This window comes from Euleptes europaea, chromosome 5, assembly GCF_029931775.1.
Source record: "Euleptes europaea isolate rEulEur1 chromosome 5, rEulEur1.hap1, whole genome shotgun sequence".
NCBI classification, from domain to species: Eukaryota; Metazoa; Chordata; class Lepidosauria; order Squamata; family Sphaerodactylidae; genus Euleptes; species Euleptes europaea.
Genome location: NC_079316.1, coordinates 73952164 through 73969781, shown reverse-complemented (window position 1 = coordinate 73969781; position 17618 = coordinate 73952164).

Genomic DNA, 17618 nt, shown 5'->3' with positions numbered 1-17618 from the left:
CAATCGTCACCAAACTTGGGGGTTCTTGCAAGAAGGGTCCCCTGAAGGTACACTGAAATTTTGGGACCTCTACCTTAAAAAATGCCCCCTCGGAGCCATGGAAAGCCGCGAATGTGCACACGCACCCCCCCACGGGGATCTCTCTCTCACACAAATAGACACTTTCTCTTTCTCTCCCCGGGCCGTGCAGCAGCTGGGCTCACACACTCAACCGCTACTGATTGGCCAGAAGAAGACCCAGCTTGGCCACCGATTGGCCGCGGGAGAATTCTTACTAACTTACTAAGAATGCTTACTAACTGACGGTTATGATGCTGATACGGAGCCCCCGAATTTGTTGAATTTATTCAGTGATTGCCCCGAACTCACTGAATTTAGTTCATCATCCCGCTTTTTTTAAATTCGGTTCCATCCGAACTGAAAACCGCTGAATCGGGGGAAATTCGGCTGTTTTTCTGTTCAGGATGAACTGAATCGACAGCCCTATCCCTGGCATCCATGTAAAAAGAATCTTGAGTAGCGGTGCTGGGAAAGCGCTTCAGAAATCTTGGGAAAAGGCTGCTAGTTAGGGTAGACAGTAACGTTAGATGGTCCATTGGTCCGGCTTGCCATAAAAACTGTCAGCATATTCCTCCTTAATCATCTAATTTCCTTTTAACAAGTTTAAGATACCACACCAATTCTTCATATGATTTTGTCTTCTAGACCTTTTGTCATCTCAGTATACTTGTCATCCTGCTTCTTGTATTGAAGCTCATGGAACTGAAGACAGAAGAGCAAATGAGAACATGCCAGTGTCGAGTAGAACACTACTGTTATTTCCCCAGTCTTGGCAATAATCTAATCATATTTTTGAAAAAAAGCAGTGTCCCTGTAATGCTATCTGCAAGTCCTTCACTGTGTGTGTGGTTTCATTATGGTAATAATCATTATTTTTTACTGTCAAACAGTCTTTTGAAAGTTAGTCAGAGAAATACTGGAGCTCTTCCAGAAAGCTTCCTTTTCTCACGCAGACAATTGTGTACGTGTGTGTGTGTGTGTGTATTTTTTAAGCTAGACAACGGAATATATATTAGCTCTGTGAATACATACAATACTGATTACGCTGCTGCTCCATCCCCACCCACCACCCCCAAGCCCTATTATCCAGGGCACACACCATTATTACCGTTAACCTCCACCCAAGCTCTTAAAGCACGCAATTTCTGTAATGCAAAGCTCAAAACATTCTTTGTTGATGCAGCAGCAGCAGCGCATTTCCAGAGCCATCTCCCTTGCTTCCTTTTGCAGATTATAGGAATAACTCATGATAATGAATTTAGATGATATTCAGCCAGACTATACTGATTAATTCATTCAGTGGCCTTGATGTTATAGGAGATGAGCAAAGGGACCAAGGGTAAATCCAGTTGACTTGGTGTTAAAGTTAACATTAACAACAGGAACAGCAAGCTCCCAGCGTTCAACTGTCACTGACCCTTCAACATGACTCAAAAGCACTGTGATTCCCATATTTCCCCTGTTAAAGCAAATACAAGTCTGAACAGTAGCGTGTGGTTGGTTTTAAGCATGCCCTGTGCTGGGTGGTCTGGGGACTTATCCTACTTCCTATCTCATTTGCCTGCAAACGCCTTCACCTTGTCAGGGCCAATAATTATCCAGCCGGTGATGCTCAGAGCTGCCATTCCTTAAGATTGGATTAGATTGAAGAGGCTGAGGTTTGGTTCCTCTGTGCATTTTCTCAGTCAGTTAGTGTATACACTGGGGGCCCAGCGAGGCCTACAGCAGAGCTACACTAACTTTCTCTCCCCTTCCTTATTATGGAGCTTAATAACAGCAGGCAGTGTATTAATATGTAAGAGATCAAGAGATTATTGATTAGAATCACTTGCCTAATATCCCCTGTCTGTCATGTAGTTCAGCAGCCCTTTCATGATTTTTTGTGTCAGTCCATTTAAATATTCATGACAGAGTGGCTTTGTACCTCCACGGCTGAATTTCTAATTAATCTGTCAAAAGAAATACAATATGCCCCTAAGCCTTATTATTATAAGGGTCAGCTGAAACAGAGATGGCCTGGCTAGGCCTAAGGGGTAATTAATTATAACAATGCAGTGTTTACCTTGGTTGGTACCTGCGGCCTAAATGAGTGCTAAATTAGACTCAAACCACTTCAGTCTGTGTTTGAAGCACCCTGATATGCCAGAGTAAATCATAATGATTGGGAGGAGAGAGTAGAGAGCCGCTACTGTGTAACAACATAATCAGCAATTATAGTTGGGAAATGGGGAGAAGGGGGAATTTTATCTCATTAGAAAAGCCCAAGTAGAAAGTTTTTTTTTTCCCTGTCACCAGCTCTTTTCTTTAGAATTCAAATGATCCCACTCTAAAGGTGAGGGATCTCAAATTTAATTCCAGTGCAGAAAGCCGGCCTAATTAGTGGTATACTTTGGCTAAAATATGAATGACATTTGCTCCAGCTACCAGCGGCCTATTAATAGAGGGTGTCAGAGTGAAACATTAAGTGTATCATTCTTCTGTCAATTTATTTCTGTCATTATTGTTTCTTTATTTCCTCTGCCACATTATGGTCACTAATTTCTTCTCACTTTTATGAGATTCTTAATGTGGGCCTTTAATGAACTCCAAAAACTCAACCACAACTCTGAAATTAAAATACTAGTCTCCTGTCAGTGTGACGCGGCAGAGTAAAACTTGAATAGTATCATTCTTCTGTCAATTTATTTCTGTCATGATTTTTCTTTATACCCTGCCACATTATGCCCACTAGTTTAATTCCATTTTTATGTGACTTGTTAATGTGAATTTTAGGTGGCTTTTAATCACCTCCAAATTTGTAGAATATCACAATAAATCATAACTGTATCCCCTCTTATGACAATTTATTTCTGTCATTATTTTTTATTTCTCCTTCCTTATTACAACTCCTAGTTTCATCTCCTCCTCTGTGACCTTTACATTGTTGCATTTTAAAAGGAAGCACATTGAAAGTTTGCTCTTTGCAGTACCAAAAAAAGCAAAGGCATTAAATAAGTTTTCTCTTTAATCAGACATGGCTATTACAAGTATTTGCCTGCAGTCTGCCTTCATCACAACTTTCAAATCTATTTCTCTTGAAACACCAGTGAAACACTTGGAAAAGAAACTACCACCTAAAAACCAGAGACACAGATGAGTTTGTTTTGTAAAACTAAAACACTGGGTGTTTAAAACATTTCTTCATTATCAGAAGGCTAATCATGAAGAAAAGACCGATGTTATGAGAAAGCTTTTAAATAAATGAAGTTTCATTAAATATATTGATTAGACCCTATATAATTCATCTTTTTAATGAAAGGATATAATTAATTAACATTGGTGAATGGTGTTACTGATGATCTTTGAAGGACATACCGAACATCTTGTAAAAACTGGCACAGATAGCAGAGGAAGTATGTTTCCTAGTTACCTTATCATAGCATGCCAGGGTGTGTGTGTGTTTTTTCTTCAAATGATTGTATCTGTATTAGGATTACACCATTATTTATCAGTGTATCTGATCTAGATATTATATTTGCCAGGGAGATTGGTATCCATATAGCAAATACTGCCCCCCTTGCCACAATATAATCTAGTAGAAACCATGTAGAAAAATTCACTGCACCATGGCTTTGACTCACATGGTAAGCCCAGCTATACAGTTTGGCCAATAGGGTTGCCAAGCCCAGCCTGGCAACCAGCAAGAGACGGGGGAAATGGGGAGGGGAAAAACTCAGAAGTGACATCACGCCTTCCTAGGAATTGGTGTCAACTCTATGGTAAAACTGATTTCTGCTTTCCCTGCAGAAATGACTCAGATCTCTCTAGGAATTGCCAAAAACTCAATGGGTTTCTCATAGAGTTTATGCTGATTCCTAGGGAGGCATGATATCACTTCCAAGTATTCCTGGAATGCAACAGCATTTTTTAAATTCACCTAGCATGTGGTAACCATTTAACCGTGTATGTATGAAATTGCAATATAGCCTGGGTTGACTGACACTTTACATTTTAAAAACCTGTGTATAAACAGTTTAAAAAGTGAAATGTTATTTGGCTCTGAGTCATGAAACAGATCAAAATGTAATCAACATTCATTACCTAAAACTCAGGCTACATTGGTATTTTAAAATGGTTTATATAGAATTAGGGAGATGCTTTGTCTCTCCTGTTTCTCCTGTATCATGCTCGGTTGGGCCACTTCCATCCTTGTTTGCAATGTCCTTAGTATCTGGGGTCATTTCCACAGGCCAGTATTCATATCAAAACTTGTGTTTAATAGCTCTTCTGCGGGAACAACTTATGAAGTCTGTGTTTAAAACATTCAATGTTGACTATTATTACTAATGGAAATTAAACCATCACCTTAAATGGTTTAATTGTATACTTACTACAAAACCCCACAGACATTTAATTTTTAAATATGGCTTCCAGATGTTGCAGCCACAAATAGTGAAGTATTCTGACCAGTGGGAGCACTCTGTTGAAATTCCATGTTCTTATGAACTTTTCTGGAGTGTGGCTGTACTCTTAAAAACATCGAATAAGAAAGTTTAAGATTATAGTGTAACTATAGGAGAATTCTGCAAGGGGAAAATATTTTTTTTCATATTGCACTCTATCATATGTTGCTCTATTAATATAGATGCAAAAACTATCGAGATAGTTCAAATTAATGTACAAAATTCAGCTATCCCTTCAGCTGACCTTGGCATGTTACTCTGCTATACAGGCCATCACTGCCACCCACAGAATTGTTGTGTCACAGTATTAATGTTCTATAACTTTAAAAGCTAAGTGCCTAGTACCCACTTGGTTTCCTGGCTCATAGGAGGCCATTGTCCAAAGCTCCACCATCACTCCACTTCCTGATTGCCAACAGCTCATATTCCTTAGGCTGTAAATCAGGCTTCTCCTCTTCCAAATGTTCTTCTAGCTCCCTTGTTCCTCCAACATTTCCATTAACATTTTCTTCACATCCCTGCTTTTCAAACTATTCAACCCACTTCCTTTAATCAACATCCTTAACTGCCCAGGAAAGGTAGGGAAGAACACTCTTTTTCTGTCCCCAATCCCCTTTTCCAGCCCCTCATCCCCACCTAACCACACAATTCCTCCTCTTCCTACTGCCCTTGTGAAGTTTTAATCCCACCCAAACTGAACTCCACTTTCCCTTTCAGAAGATTTTGAGTATTTTATGGTTAATATCTTTGTTCTTTGAGAAGTTGAAGGGTTCATCAACATTCTGTGACACCACACTGACTCTGCCAATGGTTGTCAAAGACTTTATAAATATAAAAGACTTATATAGCACAATAAAGATTACAGTCAGTATCTACCATGCTACATTGTTATCATTTCATTACTACAATCATTAATAATATGGGTGGCTCAGGCCAATCATGAAAGAAATAAAACACGAAATCCACAAGACAGGAGTTTCTACATCCTCAGGAAACAACCAGGGCTAAAAGTGTCACCTGTTCTGGATAGGGTTGCACTTCTCTTGAAGGAACAGGTCCATAGTTTGGGAGTGCCCTTAGATCCAGGACTACTGTTGGATAAGCAGGTGGTACCTGTGGCCAGGAATGCCTTTTACTTTGGGTTGCCAGGTTGCTCCTGCCACCAGTGGAGCTTTATGATCTGCATGATGCACTGATGTCATTTTCAGGTTTATCCAAAAGCAACGGGGATGCTCTAGCAATCGCCTCCAAAATTCTATGGTTTCCATAGAGTTTTGGAAGCGACTTCCAGAGCATCCATGTCGCTTCCAGGTAAACTCAGAAGTGTCATTGGCGCATTGCGTGGGTTACACACATGCCAAACACAGCCTTCCTTTCTGCTGGCCCTCTTCTGCCTGCAGAACAGGTGGATTGGTGAGCTTTTGCTAGCCCCCACTAGGCAGTTGGCAAGCCTACTTTACCAGCTTTAGATAGTTATCCTTTCTTGGGCAGAAAACATCTGGCCACTGTGCTGCATGCCCTGGTTATATCTAGATTAGATTGCTGCACTGCATTCTACATGGGGGCCCCTTTGATAGGTGCTCAGAAGTTTCAGTTGGTGCAGAATGCTGCAGTTAGTAAGCCATAAGGACTATATGACTTCAGCGTTGGCCCATCTATACTGGCTCCCAATCTGTTTCTAGGCACAATTCAAGGCACTGATGTTGACCTTTAAAGCCCTATATAGCTTGAAACCAACAAACCTGAAGGACCGCCTACTCCCTTGTGATATTTTCCATGGGATGGCATTCCCACCATCTGCTACCTTACCAGAGGAGAGTATGACTCCCAGTGTTCTCAGAATTAGGAACCTGAGATGATTCCAGCAACCTGGTCCTCCTCCTTTCCCCAGAATGGCTCCATATCTCCCTCTCTCTTAGACTCTATTTGAAGTGCAGCTTGTGCCTCCTCCCTGGCCATGTGTGGGAGCATCCTTTTTATAGGCGTCCTGGCTCTGCCCCCATCTGACTCAGACCCATTTCCTCCATGCCACATTCCTCTCAGGAAGGTACGAAGGCAGGGAAAATGACTATCTTCCCTTCCCAGCCTTGACAGCTCCTCCCCTCTGGCTGCTCTCCTGTGATTCCCATGTGTGCTTCTAGCCAAGCTCTATCCCCTTCTGTGATCTGCCTGGCCTCTTGGACCACCCCCAACCAGTTCCCTCACCTTCTGCCTCCCTGTACTCAAACCGGTGGAGCCCTCTTGCCCCATTCTGGCCATGACAGACTTCTTCCTCCTGGCCAGGCCTTCACCAGGCCTGCTCTTGGATTCCGAGGCCTCACAGTTACGCTTGCCAACCTCCAGGCACTAGCTGGAGATCTCCCACTATTACAACTGATCTCCAGCCAATAGAGATCAGTTCACCTGGAAAAAATGGCTGCTTTGACAATTGAACTCTATGGCATTTAAGTCCATTCCCTTCCCAAACCCCGCCCTCAGGCTCCAGCCCAAAAAATTTCCGCTGGTGGCAAAAAGGGACCTGGCAACCCTACTCACAGTGATCATTGCTTGCTGATGACATCACTGCAACTGCAGCTGCCATGCCTGAGCCTCATTGGCTGCATTTATCATCACTGGACCTCCTAGCTCTTCCTGGTATTGCAATCAGTAAGGGTGCCAACCTCCAGGTGGTGGCTAGAGATCTGCCACTATTACAATTGATCTCCAGTTGACAGAGATCAGTTCACCTGGAGAAAATGTCTGCTTTGGAAGGTGGACTCTATGGCATTATACCCCATTGAAGTTCCTCCTCTCCTCAAACCTCACCTGCCTCAGGGTCAACCCCCCAAATCTCCAGGTATCTCCCTAGTGATCAGGCTGTGGCTCCTGTCTGAGGCCCGATCAACCCCTGATCTTGGATCTCCCATGTGGCTTGAGTTGGGCTTCCCTTCACTCTCAGTTTCATTGTGGTGGGGGTTGGAGACTACTCCTTTACAAACCAACCTGACCTCTATGATCATTTTCCGAGGTCCTGCTCCTTAGATTAGGCAGGTGACAACCCAGAAAAGGACATTCTCAGCTGTGGCACTAAAATTATGGAACTCTCTTCCCAGGGAGACTAATCTGTCCCCCTTCTGTTGCTGTCTTTGGGTGAAAACTTTCTTGTTTCATCTGGAGTTCCCTCAGTCACTGATACCTTCTTCCTGCCCTATGTTTTAATTGTTTTTTTATGTTTTTGTGTGTATTGTTTAGTTTTTGTTTTAATTGTTTTAATAAAATATTTTGTCTGGTTTTAATCGATTTAAAGATTTTTTAAATTATATATGTTTTTAATCTATTAGCTGCCTTATTAGCCCTGGTGGCAAAAAGGTGGTGCATACATTTTTTAAATAAATAAAATAAAACCTTCATAAACAGTAAAATGTGACTTTGCAACCAAAAGGGGGGGGGGGAAACAACCCTGAAGAGGCAAGACACAAGAAACACAAAATATTGAATGCAGCTGAGTCAGTTAAAGGGGGAGGTGGGAAAATTACCTTGGTGAAGCCTTCAAAAGAATTATAGAATCCTGGATGGAATATTTGCTAAAGTATGTGGGGAAATTCCATTTATCCCTTATTACTGGTGGTTTAAAGAAAATGCACTGAAGAAAGTTAGCCTCTGATTAGGGCTGTTGAAAAAAACAATTTGGTATAGTTCGGATTCAGCCGAATTTGGCCCATCTGGATTTGGAATATGCCGAAGTCCGAACTCCCCTGCTTCAGGTCCGTACAATTCGGTGCAAATTCAAAGTTCAAGAAAAAAATTCGGCCGAATAAAGCCATTAAAAACACAACCACGCCTTTCCGTGGCTCCGGGGGGGCATTTTTGGGGGTAGAGGTCCCAAACTTTCAGTGGAGCTTCAAAGGACCCTTCTTGCAAGACCCCCCAAGTTTTGTAGAGATTGGGTCAGGGGGGGCTGAGATATGGGCCCCGAAAGGGGTTTCCCCACCCTTAATGTGCATCTCTGAGCAGAGCTCATGCACAAAGCTCCCAGCCCTGAAAAACAGCTGAGCTGTGGGGAGCAAGGGCGGGGCAGATGCGAAGAAGTTTGCAAAGCAACACAACTGCAAAGCAACACAACCATGCAAAGCAACACGTTTGCAACCTTGCAAAGAAACACCTGACACCTGGGAGTTTGCAAACCATTGAAAGGAAAAGAGGCAGATAGCTATGCATAATGAGCGGGGCAGGTGCGAAGAAGTTTGCAAAGCAACACAACTGCAAAGCAACACAACCATGCAAAGCAACACGTTTGCAACCATGCAAAGCAACACCTGACACCTGGGAGTTTGCAAACCATGGAAAGGGACAGAGGCAGCTAGCTATGCATAATGGGCGGGGCAGGTGCGAAGAAGTTTGCAAAGCAACACAACTGCAAAGCAACACAACCATGCAAAGCAACACGTTTGCAAAAGCAACACCTGACACCTGGGAGTTTGCAAACCATGGAAAGGGACAGAGGCAGCTAGCTATGCATAATGAGCAGGAGGGGTGGAATTTCCCCTTTTGCATTGGACTCGGGACCAGGCAAATGCATTCTTTAAGTCACCATTTGAAAACCAGTTTTGAGCAAGCATCAAAATAGACCTAACCGATCTTATGAATGAGGGAAAACCTGAGGACACACAACTGAAGCCCCCCCTCAAACCAGGGAGAGAGAGACTCGAGGGGGCACACACACCCCAAGCAGAACAGGCGAAAGCCCCCTTTGGCTCCCCCCCCACAGAAACTGCTCCCTCCCCACACACAGAGAGACTCTGCTTCCCCCACACACACACACACACAGGAGAAAATTATAGACTAAAGCCCCCAAAGGGGTCTTACTGTGGCTGTCTTCTGTTCCATCAGGAGGGGCTGGGAGGACTGGGTAATCCAATATGATTCTATTTAAGCACGGGAGGTTTTGCCTTGGATTTGCTGCTCTGGAGATGCATATAGGATTGGGTGATCCATTCATCCCAATAGGGAAAAGGGGAAAGCCCATATCTCGGGACCCCCTGACCCAATGTTTACAAAACTTGGGGGGTCTCTTAAGAAGGCTCGTCTGAAGCTATGCTGAATGTTTGGGGGCTGCACCCCAAAAATGTGCCACCTGCAGCCACGGAAAGAGAAAAGGGGGAGCCCATATTTCTGCCCCCACTGAACCCATCTTTACAAAACTTGGGGGGTCTCTTAAGAAGGCTTGTCTGAAGCTATGCTGAAAGTTTGGGGGCTGCACCCCCCAAAAAGTGCCCCCTGCAGCCACGGAAATGGAAAAGGGGGGAGGGAAAAGGGGTGGAGCCCATATCTTGGGACCCCCTGACCCAATGTTTACAAAACTTGGGGGGTCTCTTAAGAAGTCTCGTCTGAAGCTCCACTGAAAGTTTGGGGTCTCTACCCCCAAAAATGTGCCCCCTGCAGCCATGGAAAGGAGCGAATGTGCACACTCACCCCCCCACGAGGATTTCTCTCTCTTTCTCTCCCCGGCCGGGCCGCCCAGCAGCTGATTCCTCCAGTACTCAATCCTGATTGATTGGCCAGAAGAAGACCCAGCTTGGCCACCGATTGGTCGGGGGAGAATGCTGCTTACTGACAGTTATGCTGCTGCATCCCGAATTTGCCGAATTTATTCATGAACTCCCGAACTCGCTGAATTCGGCTCCCCCGTTTCCCCGCCATTTTTGAGTTCGGTTCGACCCAAACTAAAAACAGCCGAATCAGGGGGAATTTGGCTGTTTTTCGGTTCGGGCCGAACTGAATCGACAGCCCTACCTCTGATCCCTCATTCATAGAAACAGAGAGATGGTTTGTCACACTCACATGATCTGCGTAGGATAAAGATCTGCATCGACATTCTGCGTGGCCATGACTTCACCCCATTTCAGCTGAGCCTGTACATGATGTAGGTAGGATCTGAAATATCTCTTTCCCACCTTTGACTTAACCTTGGGTAGAGGCAGATGCCACTTGGCTTAATTAGAAGACAGATAGGGACTGATTTGGGTTGGGTTTTTTTTTTTTTTTGGTCAGTTTAGAGGGTTTTTTCCCACCTACTTGTATAGTCCATCATGTAACTGAGTTCATGTTAACATTAATCCCTGGGATGAATTAAAAAGAAATGCAAATTTTAATTTGGTGTTTGTAATATCGGTCCTGGTGTTCGGGACAGAAATAATAGAGGCTGTGGTGGAAGAAAGGAGACATTTGGTAAGTTCCTGAGACAATATCCTTAGAGAACAGTGGTTGCAGGTACAAACAGCCAAGGCAACTGGCAGTTGGTCGGATAGGACCCTTCTGGATTTAGCTACATTTCCAGAAGCCAGAACTCTGATGGTTGAGGAGGAGGAGGTGTCCCTTTCAGCTTTGTCATTTGTGAGTGTTGCTTGTGTTAGCAGTGTATAGTTCAGCACCTTATTCAAAACAAAGGTGTGCTTACTCATAGGGTTCTGGCTACGAGCAACTTCTTTCTTAATCTTTTGTAAAACCCTGCACTCTAAATTGAGGTAGGTTAACCTGATTTTTAAAAATTCTTTTTAGTTACTTTTTAAAATTACAGACTGTAAATTATATATTGTAATTTATTAATGTTGTGGCCCAGTTCAATGTATTATGTCGGAGCTTTTTGTTTATTTTAGGGATGGGATAGATTGTATGATCACTGGAAAATACACTATAGTATGGATTAATAAATCCTACCTTTTAATTGTAGGAGCCCCATGGCGCAGAGTGGGAAGCTGCAGTACTGCAGTCCAAGCTTTGCTCATGACCTGAGTTCGATCCCTATGGAAGTTGGTTTCAGGTAGCCGGCTCAAGGTTGACTCAGCCTCCCATCCTTCTGAGGTCGGTAAAATGAGTACCCAGCTTGCTGGGGGTAAAGGGAAGACGACTGGGGAAGGCACTGGCAAAACACCCCGTAAACAAAGTATGCCTAGTAAACGTTGGGATGTGACGCCACCCCATGGGTCAGGAATGACCCGGTGCTTGCACAGGGGACCTTTACCTTTTTAAAAACCTTTTAATTGTAGGGCCACATACACATATTGTTGGATGCTGTCATTGCACTGTAGCAATAATGTGCTGCTGGACTGGCTTTTCTGCACCAGAAAATTCTGTTTTGAATGGCTGCTATAGTGTCATAACACTGCAATATCCATGGATGTGGCCTACGTTGTTTCTCTTCCTGGATGATTCACCACCATTCACTGAAGGAGAAGCCTTAGCAAGGAATATGCAAATGTTAGAAGTCATATACAGTATTATTTGGCTGAGGGAAGGTGGAAGTAGTCAAAACTGAGAACTCTTTTTTGTACTTTTGCTTATCATTGTAACCGTGATCTTCAGCATAATGATGCTTAATGGGGGAAAAATACTTCCCATTTTAGTGACTCTTCTTTTTCACTCTATATTAATGCAAATGTGTCAAAATGGTATATACATTTAAAATGCTTTAACATATCAACCCTGGAAGAAGCCCAATCTGTATGTGAATGGAAAGGTATACAGTGTATGTTGTGCTATGTTAAAACGTAATAAAATATATATTTTTAAAAAATGTTTTAATATGCAGTTTGTGTTTTTAAATATGCAAGTAATATTTTTTTTGGCACAAAGACTAAACTTACCTCTTTTAATGTTTAATTCCCTCTGAAAATTCCAATGCTATGAAAGAAAGTATTGTAAGCAATCAGACTCCTCCTCCTGCTAAGGCACAAGGGCCAAAGACTGGCATAAGAGAAAGTCACTGCTCCCCAAAAAATGGATGCCACTCAGAGGTATGCTTAGCCTGAAGAGAAGAAGACTGAGAGGAGATATGATAACCATTTTCAAGTACTTGAAGGGGTGTCACTGTCATATAGAGGATGGTGCCGAGTTGTTTTCTTTTGTTGGTCCTTTGGCTATTCATAGTGTGTGTGTGTTCTGGATCCATGCATGCACCCCCACTTGTGTGTGGGCTTTTTGCTTTGCTCCTGGAAACGCTGGTCATTTTCCTCTTCAGGACTGCTTCACCAGGATGTCCTTTCAAGACTGGTAACTATCACCCATCCCTGAAACCCTATCCAACTTCCTCCCTTTTCTCTTAGTCAGCTCATACATGCTTTGTGTGCATATGATTTACTTGATTTACTATTTTTATTCTTTACTAAAACCATATTTTAATTATACAACTGCCTGGTCATCTGACAGTTTTTCACTCAGGGCTATGCTGGTATACACAGGTTATTGAGCCCAGTTACCCCCCTCTTGCTCTCTGTCTTCAGCTAATTCCCCCAAACTAAAGTGGAGACTGCCTTCTTAGGGAAACAGTATTGGAGGCATAAAGATGTTTTAAGGGAACACTGTGACCAGCTTAGAACATCGGCATGGAGAATGGAGCATTAAATGAGAGGAAATGTCTCAAATCTACCAGTTCATGCCTTTGGTACCTATCTCAATATATTTTTGTAGGCATACATACAATGATACAAGAACAGCTCCACAACTCTTACCCATGTGAGGCAGCAAGAGCAGAATGCTGCCCCTTTGACTCTATGATTATATAGAGAGAGTGGACAGGGAGAAGTTTTTCTCCCTCTCCCATAATACTAGAACACGGGGTCATCTGCTGAAGCTGGAGGGTGAGAGATTCAAAACAGATAAAAGGAAGTATTTTTTCACACAATACATAGTTAAATTGTGGAACTCCCTGCCCCAGGATGTGGTGATGGCTGCCAGCTTAGAGGGTTTTAAGAGGGGAGTGGACATATTCATGGAGGAGAGGGGTATTCATGGATATTAGTTAGAATGGATACTAGTCATGCTGCATACCTATTCTCTCTAGTTTCAAAGGAGCATGCCTATTGTTTTGGGTGTGGTGGAGCTCAGGCAGGATGGTGCTGCTGCACTCGTCTTGTTTGTGGCTTCCTGGAGGCACCTGGTTGGCCACTGTGTGAGCAGACTGCTGAACTTGATGGGCCTTGGTCTGATCCAGCAGGGCCTTTCTTATGTTCTTATCCTATGGGTGTATAAAGTAAATATTTCTTGGTGGGTATCCAGCATTTTCATAACTAACCAGATTTGTGATCGTCCCTGTCCGCACTCATTGAAAGACTAATGGAACTTGAATGTATGTGCATGAATTAAAGATGCAGTCTATTTCCTGCATTTCATAAATGTGCACTACTTGTTAAAAATAATGTTCATTATGGCATACTTTATATTTTTAACCCAATAAGCCATATTGGAAGAATAGCTATACTCCAAAGGATAGTTGCTGTCCGTGATCAGCATATACCAAAAAAGAAAACAAGAGGAAAAGTGGACAGAGAGCTGTCTGGAAAAAAAAAAAATCTGACAGTTCGGTATTGACTGGCTTTTTAACACACAGCCCTCTAATTCTTAATTAGAATGCCATAGCTAATTAATAAGTTTTTTCCAATTATAAATTAACTTAGGATCAGAACTCTGGCTTTGCATGTAATTTCCTATAATCGCTAAAGCTACTGCAAAAACATGTCTCCTACCAACCGTAACTTTTTTATTTAACACAGACAGACAAGTTCTCGCTGGGTTTAAATTTTGCAGCAAATTATCTCTGTTGGGATTTATGAAGGATTCCCCCCCTAAAATATTATAAGTTTTTTTTTGTCCCAACCTTTTTTGTTCTTAAACAAAATAGCATTCTGAATGGACAATTTCTTTCTGAGATTTAAAAAAGAATTCATCTTAATATTTTAATGTTATTACAGGGAAGGAAGAAAGAGAGCAGGTGATAATTCGTTCCCCCCCTCCATAACCGTTACCACCTTTTCATGGTTTCTTCAAAAATGATTTGGGAGGTACCCTCATGCTGTTCATTTATAGAATCTTAACTGGAGAGACACTTATCTCTTTAGTAATGAACCAGTATAATTAAAGGTGGGAATGTGGAAGGGTTCAGGCTCTGGCAACATGTCACATAGTTGGCTGCTGCAATTCCTCCGTGGTTTATCAAAGACTACTCCTTTAATATGGAGATTACACTTATGTACTTGTCTGAACTTGAAAGGCATTTGCCTAATTTACTTATTAATGAGATGTAAATCTATTTGTACGGCACGTCACAAGTTTCCTGAAATCGCTGCTACTTAACTGGTGATAAACCCTATGATTTAAATGAAAAATAATACATTTAGCTTCCACATTCATTCTGTTAAAAATTGATATAGTCTATGTTAAATTTATTAATATTGCTTGCTGTCATTCAGTTTGCAGCTCTTACTGAAATATGACTTGACAGCGGCCGCATTAAAGATGTATGCCATTGTATTCAACAAAGATTAATGAAGCCCGGTAAAAATAGCTGTAAAAGAGAAAGTGATCCGAATGTAAAATCAGTGAATTAAATGAGGCCTTGCATACCATTTGTTAATATGCATGAGGAGGGAGGCAGCGAATGAAAATGTCTCCCTGCAAAGTTCATTTGGGAATGTTTCAATATTGTCTGAATACCACCAAACTACTGAACAGTCGCCTAATAGAGACCCATGTACCTCTAAGGTCTGCCCTTGTGCCCTGTGCATAAAGAGACAAGCACTCACACTGGCATGTGAATGTACACACGCATGTGCACACACCCACACACAATATTTGTTTCCAAACAGAACTGGAAATCTGAAATCCAAATAACATGATTCATACCAAAGGAAATCCATCTAATACGCACACAAGCAAAGATGTCTCTTCTCTCCTCCACAGACTTCTCAGGCTGTCTATAAGTGTTGGCTTTCAGTAATAAAGCTACTTGTGATATAGAGCTTTAATGTTATATGCCTCTTTTATGGGAGAATTGTATGAAGTAATACTTAAAGGGATTAGATGCCAAGGATTTATAAAAGGTTAATATGTCTGTCTGTCATGGCTGTCATACCTTTTCTTATACTGAGACATATGAAGCGGAAGATTTTTTTTTCTTTTGCAGAGTTTTTTTGGAATATGTTTTTTTTCCAGGTGCTGATTTATTTCACCACCACTCATTATCAAACACTGCTGAATTTATAACCTAGCAGGTTAAGATTTTCAAATAAATTAGCAGGGGCATAAAATACTATACAGAAATCACTGGGTAAATATAGCATATTTATCATTCAGGATGCTGGTGTGTTTGTATAGGGCTTGTGCTACTGCTGACAGACTTGCTTTAAGATTTGAATATATTCTACAAGGTCAAAGGTTCCTCACAACAGACCATGCTGAAGTTTTTTTTTTTCTTTAGGGATTATTTTTAATTTGGCTAGGTAGATCTTTGGCAGCAGAGTCATAATGCACCAGAAAGATTGTCAGCTTGGAGGCAATTTGGAGGTATAATATGCACACATACATTGTAAAACCTTGTAGAAAAGCTCTGCCTAAAGCATAAAGTGTCCCAAAAGGATGAAAACCAGTGTTTAAATTCAGAACAATTTAGACGGATTTTTGTTCTGAGGCTCAGCTTATGTCACCAGCCTGTTCTGTGGTGTTGGAACTCGCAACCCAAGTTTTGTGTTTGCGCGTATTAGAAATTCTTATTACTCCATTGACTGTACTAAGCACTAATGGTCTAGTGCATTAAATCAGCCCTCAGTCATTGGGTACTGATCCTCCCAAGGGCCTGGCAGTGCTGGTACCTTCTGTGCTGGTGTCACTGAAAGATAAGTTCTGGGGGGAGGGGTTGCCAGGCAAATGGGGGGCAGCCAGTCGGCCCTCTCCTGAGCCAGGGACTGCCTTCCCTCCAAATGATTTTCTCTGACTAAGAGTAATCTCAGGCTTGTTGTGCTCTGTCTTCATGCAAGATCACAAACCACGTTGCAGACAAATTAAGAGTTGTGCAATATTTATGTCCCAACGTGATCATAAAGAATCAGAAAAAAAATTAGAATGTGATTTAGAATTTAAGTTAGTGTCAACAGATCAGTATCAACCCAGAGAAATGGCAAATGTTTTGTTCTGACAAAAAATACATCTTCCATGACAAACTGTAGAGTTCTGGTGCTTCATGGCCTTCATTCATCATTCTGCCTAGTTCTGTGGCTTAGTTGGGAAGTACTTCCTTTGCCACTACATTCCACAGATGCACTGAGACAACCACAATATAACTCACCCACTACTTTCCTAGGCCCAATTCATAAATGTCTAAAGAGACATGGTAGCTACCTGATCTCCCTTATGGTCCATTCTCCATAATATAAGGAAGCTTCATTCAAGAGAAGTCACTTTGATCACATCATTCCTTTCCACATAAGAATCAGTATCCTGGTTTTAGGGGGGCAAAGGGGCGGATGTGTGTTGCCTTAAGAACCCTGACCCCTATTCCTAAAGGGCCATTACACACATCAATGCCACCAACCAAGCCATTGTCAATGAATTTGTCTTCCAGTTTATAGTATCCATCTCCTGCTAATTTTTATGACCTCTGTGCTACCAGACCACTTTGACCAACTTTCCTCCAAGGATCACAGCTCCTTTACATGGTCTTCCCTCTTTTATCCACTCAACTGCTCTGTGAGGAAGGTTTAGGCTGATGGGTGATGATTGCACCAAGGCTTTATGACTTGAACCTGTCCCAAATTACAAAATTCTGTCTGCTCTATAGATCTCAATACTGGCTTAAAAATACTTTATCTCCTGCCTATTTAATTTAATTCTGCTTGCTTAATAGTGAAGAAATAATTTTTTTTGCATACTCCATTATAATTTCTTCTATCAGCCAAACATATCCACTACAATCAATAGGGTTGCCAGGTCCCTCTTCACCACTGGTGGGAGGTTTTTTGGGTGGAGCCTGAGGAGGGTAGGGTTTGGGGAAGGGAGGGACTTCAATGCGATAGAGCCCAATGGCCAAAACGGCCATTTTCTCCAGGTGAGCTGATCTCTATCAGTTGGCAATCAGTTGTAATAGCAGGATATCTCCAGATAGTACCTGAAGGTTGGCAACCCTAACAATCAAGAGTATTTGGAAGTAAATTAATTTGTTTCCAAATAAGTCAATGAGAGAAGCAGCCCATGCTGGGGCTTGCCTTAGCTGCAGTGATAGAAACAGAAGTAGCTAATTTCATTTTTACCATCTGAAATCACCAAGGACTGAATTATTCTGATGGCTCCTTGGATCTCTTGCAGGGAGAA